Consider the following 9,250-nt stretch of genomic DNA (forward strand, 5'->3'; position numbering starts at 1 on the left):
ATGTTTTGTGTATTCTTCTATAAATCTGTAATGGTCAGCGACCAAAGAGCTCACCCGCACATGTCAAGCTTATATGCGCCGCGGGGAGAAGTGGATATCGAGTAGGAAGTGTCGGGCGTAGTGTCGGTTGTTGTGTTTGTGTACATGTCGGTGCTGTATAGTTGTGTGCTGTGTTGCCTGCGTTTTATGTAGGGTTGCTGTGTAGTCGTGGTCGTTCGCAGTGTTAACAGATTCGTCTTTTTTTTAAAAACAGGCTGCTAGAAATGTCGATAGGTGGCGCAAGTTACCGCCCGATTCTAAATAGTTTTCTCAAGTTATTTATCCATGTAAATTTGGCATTCGTTTTTTTTTTTTTTTTTTTTTTTTTTTTTTGTCTAGCGGCTCGTTGAAGCTACCGACGCCGCCGACAACGCACGTACGTACCTTTGCAAGTAGCTACGTCCGCCGCTTGGAGAATTTACTGTGTTAAAAGACATCGAACGAGAACTAACGCGCCCTGTGTGCTTTCAATTCGGCTGAAAGGCGCGCGGCTCGCTGGGCTCGTCTCTCGCCTGTTCTCGGCCGCTGGCCGCCATGTTTCATAAGGAACACGCTCGAAACGGTTTTGCGGAAGGCAGACACGGTGTAGCGTGTTAAGTTTACACAGCACCTCATATGTAGACGAAAAACACAGATGGCCTCGTGTAAAACGAACACGTTTCGACGTGTCCGCTATGGGACAACGGTTTACACGTCTGGGCGTGTTATTTTTGCTACCAGTGTACGTTTCTTTAGTTGACAGTGACCATAGCTAAATATGACTCCTCGTGTTGATACGCTTGTTTAAAGTATTATTCCACCCACTACAACCTTAGAAAAACAATACTGGGAAATATTACTCGTTGAAAGCGTCACAATAGGTCTATTTTACTTTTTTGCTGTAAGGCTCGTCGGGAAAACAACGCTGCGATGCCGAAAGATATTGGGGATGTTTAAGGAGGCCATGGACCAGATCACATTTCCAGATGGTAGAGAGGAACAACGGCTCGCTAAAGATTGCACGTGAGTACAGTTTTGGAAGTTTCATTGTGAAGATGGGAGCATCGTCTTGAAGACTGAGAGCCCGAAAAAAGATGATCCAGATACTCTCAGAAAGGCACTCGAGCAAAAGTATACGCCCATTTTTTTACTCGTAATCGCGCAGCGTAATCGGTAGATGAAATATAAAAATCAACTAATAAAATAATTACAATTGAGGGAGAAAGTAATTATTAAAGTAATCAAGCATACATATATACCCCCTGCGGTAATATAATTCTTGTGGCTTTTTTTAATGATCTAGATTATTCGTAATCAAGATAAGGAAGATAGTTAAAGGAAAACTCATTCATGAAAATCAACGCCACTAAGAAAATGCAATAGGAAAAGCGATCAGGCTTATACCCACCAAATACGACACTAAGCTCGCCGTCGGCAATGTGTGACAGAGACACTTGATCAGTGCTGTACGGAACGGCGTTCCAAGGAACGGCGTTCCGGCGTTCCTTTTTGCATCAGTGGAACTGGAACGGGAACGCGTTACTTATTCACTGGAACGGAAGAAGGAACGGCGTTCCTTTTTTTTTTCGTCCAGTGGGATAATTTTCAATTTATTCTAAAAGGGAAATTCTAAAATGTAGAAAACCAATATCATTACGAAGAGCAGGGTTTTGTTAACTTTTTGGTTACTTAAGGCACACTTGTGCAACCGCGTACGACCGTGAGTGACAAGACCTGTTTTTAAGCAACTTATGACGGCAAAGGACCTGCTCCACAGCAGCGCGTCTGGTTCTACGCCGTCGTAAGAGGCTTAAAAACCGGTATTGTCTCGCTGAGTCGTACTCGGTTGCAAGTATGTGAATGGCACTTTAAGGCCCGTTCACACACTTGCAACCGAGTCAGACTGACCGAGACATGACAGGTTTTTAAGCTTGTTGCGACGACTTAGGACCGGATGCGCTGCTGTGGAGCTGGTTCTAAGACCTCTCAAGAGGCTTAAAAACCGGTGCGTCTCTCTCGGTCGTACTTGGTTGCAAGTGTGTGAATGGCACTTTAAGGCCCGTTCACACACTTGCAACCGAGTCAGACTGACCGAGACATGACAGGTTTTTAAGCTTGTTGCGACGACTTAGGACCGGATGCGCTGCTGTGGAGCTGGTCCTGAGACCTCTCAAGAGGCTTAAAAACCGGTGCGTCTCTCTCGGTCGTACTCGGTTGCAAGTATGTGAATGGCACTTTAAGGCCCGTTCACACACTTGCAACCGAGTCAGACTGACCGAGACATGACAGGTTTTTAAGCTTGTTGCGACGACTTAGGACCGGATGCGCTGCTGTGGAGCTGGTTCTAAGACCTCTCAAGAGGCTTAAAAACCGGTGCGTCTCTCTCGGTCGTACTCGGTTGCAAGTATGTGAATGGCACTTTAAGGCCCGTTCACACACCTGCAACCGAGTCAGACTGACCGAGACATGACAGGTTTTTAAGCTTGTTGCGACGACTTAGGACCGGATGCGCTGCTGTGGAGCTGGTTCTAAGACCTCTCAACAGGCTTAAAAACCGGTGCGTCTCTCTCGGTCGTACTTGGTTGCAAGTGTGTGAATGGCACTTTAAGGCCCGTTCACACACTTGCAACCGAGTCAGACTGACCGAGACATGACAGGTTTTTAAGCTTGTTGCGACGACTTAGGACCGGATGCGCTGCTGTGGAGCTGGTCCTGAGACCTCTCAAGAGGCTTAAAAACCGGTGCGTCTCTCTCGGTCGTACTTGGTTGCAAGTGTGTGAATGGCGCTTTATGGTTTATTTTGTGAGGTTTTCTCTTGGAAACAGTTGGGTGCAGGAAAGCTAAGGGACATCGATACATTTTTTTCACTGGCCGAGACTGCAGTACAAAAAACCAAAACTTTTAGTCGAAAGAAAAGACACAGAAAGAGGGACGTCTCAAACTCAGTTACTTTCTTTGACGAATCCTCGTACACCTGAAATCTAACGCCGACTACAGCCATCACTGAATTTTCTGAAAACGACCTAAAGTGAAAACAGAGCAACGGCGACCAGACATGCAAGGCAACCTTGTATCCCGAACATTGGTCACTTAAAGTATACACAAAAATTAACCTTTATTCATTCTCCCGTTGTCCCCCACCTTAAAACAAAACAATGAATCTAACCTTCACGAAGGACTGGCAGCTTTCAAGACTGGCCTTCCAAAACCCTACCTTCTTCTCCACTTGCTCCTCTTGCGGACTGAAACATCGAGAATCAAGTGTTGTTAAGTTCGAACAAGAAACTTTGTTAGATTGAAACGTGTGAGATTGTTGTAAAACACGCGTGCAACAGTGCATTTGGCTCGTCTGAATTGCCCACCGCAAAGATAAATATGGCCCAAAGCTGAGATTTATAAACGTGAATATATGAATAAATAAAACCTTGCTTCCGCTTGTCTTCATCTCCTGTCCTTCCATCACGGCATTCAAAATCGTATGTTGCCATTTGATGGGATAGATTAAAAAACAACAAAAACAACTCTTTGTTCCAATTGAATATGGTATAATCACCAAAATACAAATATAACGTATATGTAACGGTACGTTCCATTTTTTTTAACTGTAACGGGAACGAGTTCCTTTTTCACAAATGGAACTGGTAACGGGAGCGCGTTCCAAAAATCAGAAGGAACGAGGAACGAGCTTTCGTTCCTTTTCTTGAGGAACGCGTACAACACTTCACTAGATCAAGCTGAGTGAAGGAGCGCGAGAACACAGAGCGAAGATTTTGTACCTAATGATTTAAGGAAAACTCAACGTTGATAGTACAAAATATATCAGCTTCTCAGTCGCCTAAATACCCGCTCTTGTCATGCGCATTCATCAACTGGAGTATTAAGTACGACTAGACACGTTCAAGCAGTCATCTTTCCTCGATCCGTTGTTAAGTCGAAGAAATGGCCTGCATCGCTAACTAATTAAGACTCTGTTGACTACTTAATTGACGGAATATACTTTCTTTTCAGTGTAAACTGTTTAATTTTGTTTTGTGTGTATGTGTGCCTTCGTGTCATTATTAGATTGTGAAGAGGGTGTAAAACTGTTAAATGTCATAAGTCGATCACCTTGCCGTTTCTTTCTTTACACTATATTTCATTGATGTGAGGGTGTGAGTATCTATAAATAAATTAATATTCTCATAGAAGAAGTGAGCAGTTATCGATATGACTTGAAAATGTGTTTCAAGGAATGAATGGAAAGCACAACTGCTAAAATATTTCTGCCGCATACATCATGCGGTTTTCACGTATACAAAACCTCGAAAACCAATGACTAAACATATTTGGAAAAAAGCTATAAGTAACACTCTTCGTTGTGTCCATTTTAGAACTGTGAATACAGGAACTTTTGTAAGTGCCAGTGTGTGTTTTATTGAGTATATGGTTCACTGATGTCTCCTTTCCAGACTCCAAATTATCCTTTTCAAGATGCCACAGATTGCCTTCTTTAAAACTGACGTTGAATTTTGGTGTGCCAGAAATCGTAATTTTGTCATCGCGCTCGTCAGAACGTCAAGAAGTTGCACTTGATCATATGTTCTGTGACTAATTTGACCGAGGTTTTCAGGCTTTCGGAGTCCGTCGATTCTTGCACAAAATACATGGAGATTGGAGGATGCTCGGACGAACTGAAGCAAAATTGCTCCAATATCTGAAAAGTGATTTTGCTTCGCTCCGTTCCCACTTGTGCGACCCAAACCTCAATACAAGTGAGTTCAACTTACTCAAAGTGTATTAGGGTCCGTACGTTTTGTTTTGATATCAGCCCTTGGTTAGCACTCGTGCACAACTGTTACAATTAAATCTTTGCGATTATAGCAAGCTGCGTCATTACGGTTTGATATCAGCCCGAAACGTGAACTTTCGTCGGTTATTTGATTGGCTCCACCAGGCGGTAGCGTCGAATGCGGTCGGACTTAGAGCGAAACGAAGTGCAGAATAATCAATACCTGTGGAAAGCCTGCTCTACTTCGATGCAACGTCATTGCACCCCGATTCACCCGACTTTGCAATTGGGCCTGAGTCCGACGCCCAGCGTCCTTCGACGCGTTGATTGGCCACGAGGCACAGCCGAACGCTGATGCAGCTCTCGTGTCCAATCAGCTTCTACGCTTGATCTCACTGCAATGACGTCAAAATCCTATTGCGCAATTTTATGATTTCTCTAAGCGTTGTTGGCTTGGCCCGAAAAATTGCAGCGGTCTCCAGTCGGTTTTCGCCGCCGCCAGGAGAACCTCCCATGAGATCATAGTCATTGATAGAAACGGGGAGCTTAAGACGTTGAGGGCGTGACTTCTTACATTACCGCTTAACGCTACGGTATGCCCGGAACATCACCCAACTCTGCGCTTCTTCAGATGTCAGCGGCTTTAGTGCGCTCCGCACAGCATGCATTGATGTCATATCGGGGGCCATTGTGGTGTCGCTGCTGCTGACCACGTACATGGCAGCATACACTTTACGCCACCGTATTTGTTCACTTCGACAAGAAGAATAACGAATTACCACCAGTATGGTGCAATGATGTCATGTGCAAGCCACTTATAAGTTAAGTGAGCAATGTATACGTTACACGACGCAGCGCGAACACGACGTCGACGCTTTCCGCTATTTACTAAGACAGGGTATCGACGTGCGCCAATGTTTTATCCCCTAAGTTGAAGCTCCACATAAGCACTCTAAACAAGATGACAAGTTTTGAAAAAAGCGATTCAATTAATGGCGAGAAATATTAAAGGAAACTAAAACACTTCTTGAAAAAAAAAAAAAAAACGAGTTAGAGGTGAATTGTGGCGTATTTTTATCCTGTGAATCTGAATATCACATTCGTTTTCCCCGAAGATGCAGCTAAAAGCGAGAAAACGCGAAAAACCTCCGACCAGTCGGGACATCATAAGAGGATCTTTCAGCCGCCAAGCGCGTGCCGCTCGTGTGGGCAGCGCGTGCAATGACAAGCTTGCCAGGTGTATTTTTCCCCACTGACACCAGCCGTGACGTCGCTTTCTGGCCTTTCTGAAAATAGCAAGAGTGCGCGTGCATAGCTTTGACAGGCGCAGAAGATGCGCGAGAGCAGATGTTCCGAAATCTCCTAGTTTGACGTCACGCCCCGGGATGGAGGGACTTTGGCGGTACTTTAAAAATTAATTTCTGAAGCCTCCGCGCACCAAATTGAAAAATAATCTCGCTATTTTTTTATCCTGGAGGTCGAATGACGGCCATTGAATTATTTTTTCTAAAATGCCAAACCGCTTCAGTTTCCCTTTAAAAACCACCAATCGCACGTTCTTGCTCGCAGGCTGTGTACACATGAAACTCTCTCTCTCTCTCATAAGCTACAGTGCTCTCCGAGTGGCAAATGTGGAGCTTCTTCGCGCAAGAATGTTTATTAGAAAAAAAGAATGTCTGTAATTAGCTTGAACAATTCTCGCATTTCTAGGTGTGCTCGAGTGGAATCAATGCCTGAATGAAAGTGCCTTCCAATCCTGCTTGGAGCTTCTGCCACAAGACGACTGCAAGTATGGACAATTAAAAGAGAGGGAGTAATTTAAGGTGGCGGCTGCACGATGAGCGGTTTTAATGCTTAAACTAAGTTCAGTTGTAATGGCTAAGAACTACGTATGCATAAACCTGTTGTAGAGACTATTTGAAATTCGTTTAATGAGAATATTCGAGCTAAATACCAGAAAGAGATAGAGGATACATATTTGGTAATGTGCTGAACCGCTTGGTTTTATGTTGATGAATATATATATATATATATATATATATATATATATATATATATATATATATAATAACTGTTTTTTGTTCTCTCAAACCCTAGCTCACGCGGTAAAGAATGTTTAAGAGCAAACAAGACTCTTTTTATATTTTTATTATCACCTAAATCTGTTTTCAGGTATGATAAAATGAGTCAGCAGAAGGGTGCATCAGCGGCTCTTTTTGGTAAACAAGCTTACCACTATTAGGTGAATATGAGATAAGAAACGAGTCAGTAAACTTTTTCAGAATAATTTTTTTTTTTTAAGCCAGTAGAATTTTGCTTTAAGGTTCCGGGATCCTTGACCTTCAGGGGATATCTTTCGCACATATGAATAGGTAATTATTGCCTGCACTAAAATAATAATAATTATCAGTGGCCTTTATCTCTGAAGCCTTACAATGCATGGACTGCTTTATTGAAAGAACAATTTCTTTTTAATTTGCTAAGACACTAAGAAGAAATTTCGGAAAGTCGTGTAGTGTATTAATATCTTAACTGAATATAGCGTAAAAGTTGACGTAACCTGACTTAATGTCACGTGATGTCAGATCACATGAAATCAATTTTCCCTCTAGATTTAACGGATAAATTGTCATCAGGTGACCTCGGGTCACGTGATCTCTGGTCACACAAAGTCGCGGAGTCATGTCGTGATGCCCAGTGACATCAAAATGTTCCGTGGCGTCACTTTTCCCGCTAAATATAGCGTTAAAATACGCAAACTAATGAACAATCGGACGGATGGACAAGTGTTTGGGGTAGGGGATTCTGTTAAAAAGCCATACAAAATAAATTTGAATGAAGAAAAAGACAAAATAATTAAAAGTTTACTTTGGAATCATATTCTTAACCGCTTTTAATAGAGACGGCTAAGTTTTAATAGAGACGGGTAAGTTGTAAGTTTTGACTTATATCACCAAAAAACCAAATACTGTTTGAGGCAACGCAATGTGAATGCATCATATAGCGGATGAAATATTGACGATGTTAAAGTGGTTAGGTTCATAATACTGTGGGAGGTTCCCCTCCGTAATTGTCCGCTCCATTTCTCTTCTCATTTCTCGCTGTAGGGGCGAGTATGATTGCCACATGAATGCGACAACAAAGTGTACTCCAAATAGTCCTGCAATGAAAGCCAAGCACCACTCCTACAACATTGATCTTGTCTTGAGGGATTGCAGCAGAATCGACAGGAACGGCGGGAACATCAACACTCCTCTTGAGTTGAAGAATTGCAGCAGGATCGACTGCAACGACGGGAACGGCGGCATCACCACGAGCCCGAAGATTTTGCTGACATTGGCTGCCTTATGCATTTCGCTCTTCCCTTTACGAAAATAAATGCTCCAGGCGGTTAGCCTCCGGCCTACTTTGTCCCTAAAATCATTTCTTATGCGATTCAAATATGTCACAATCATCTACATGGCCCAATTCGACAAGAGTGCGTGTTTTGTTGTTGTTTTTTGCCCGTAAAAATAAACTGCGCGTCGCAGAAAGACGAAAATACTTTCAGAACGTGACGCTAGGGTCGTGGGGACAAAATGCGAAAGTTTGAGAACGTGAGGTTACCTCCATTAAAGGATACAAGAAAAAAAAATTCTCGATGAGCCGAAGTCTCCCTACGCCTAATATTCATCACAGCGATAATTGCCATTGTGGGCGCCTGTAGCATTTCTTTTCCTCAAAACACGTGTTAAGACAGGAATGAAACAATATGTTCTTTCTCGCTGACAAAGTGTGTTTTTTTTCATGGCTTTTAACGCTATAGGCACCCATAATGTCATATTTGGGCTGGATGAATATGATGGTGGATATCGGCGCGTAGAGAAAAGGTTTAATACGAAAGTATTAAGTGACCCATAAAGCGAAGCCTGTGTCTGTAGAAGCGAAACGGCACCTAAATTCCATTGGCTGCGACAAGTGATATCAGATGCTTCGTCAAGGAAGTCGGCGGGGCGCTCAAGGTCAAAGCGGACGAGCCCCGGAAATAAAACGCAAAGAAAAGCACAGCCACGCAGATGCAGCGTCACGGAAGGCGTGAAGCCGGCGGGGATCGCTGCGCCTGCGCAGTGGGGTAGCGTGCAAGATGTCGCCGCCGGAGCGCCGTGTTCGATAATAAGACGTGGTGGGCGGCTTGTAGGAATGCGCTGCGTGTAGGAATGATTTCGCATTCCTTCACGTAAGCAGTCTTAAGTGTCCTCCTTTATTTTGTTTTTCTCTCGTATCATTTGATCCACGAGTAACGTCATAATGTCAAACTTTCGCAATTTATCACAACCATATTCTGGAACATTCTCACGGAGATTCAGCTTACTGCGATGCGTAATTTGTTTTTCCGGCCGTAAAAAAACAATCGCGTTTCAATTTCTCGATTGGGCCCTGTATCGTCACTGACAACTTAAGGAACGAGGGGTGGGGCCTATCAAG

General features: G+C 43.4%; 1 pseudogene; it reads left to right on the forward strand.

Annotated features, from left to right (window-relative positions):
- Positions 1 to 796: 796 nt before the first annotated feature.
- On the forward strand, positions 797 to 8,194 carry LOC115319659 (annotated as a pseudogene).
- The last annotated feature ends 1,056 nt before the right edge of the window (positions 8,195 to 9,250 follow it).

The sequence above is a fragment of the Ixodes scapularis genome, unplaced genomic scaffold (genome assembly GCF_016920785.2).
Source record: "Ixodes scapularis isolate PalLabHiFi unplaced genomic scaffold, ASM1692078v2 PGA_scaffold13__105_contigs__length_92229423, whole genome shotgun sequence".
Taxonomy (NCBI): Eukaryota; Metazoa; Arthropoda; class Arachnida; order Ixodida; family Ixodidae; genus Ixodes; species Ixodes scapularis.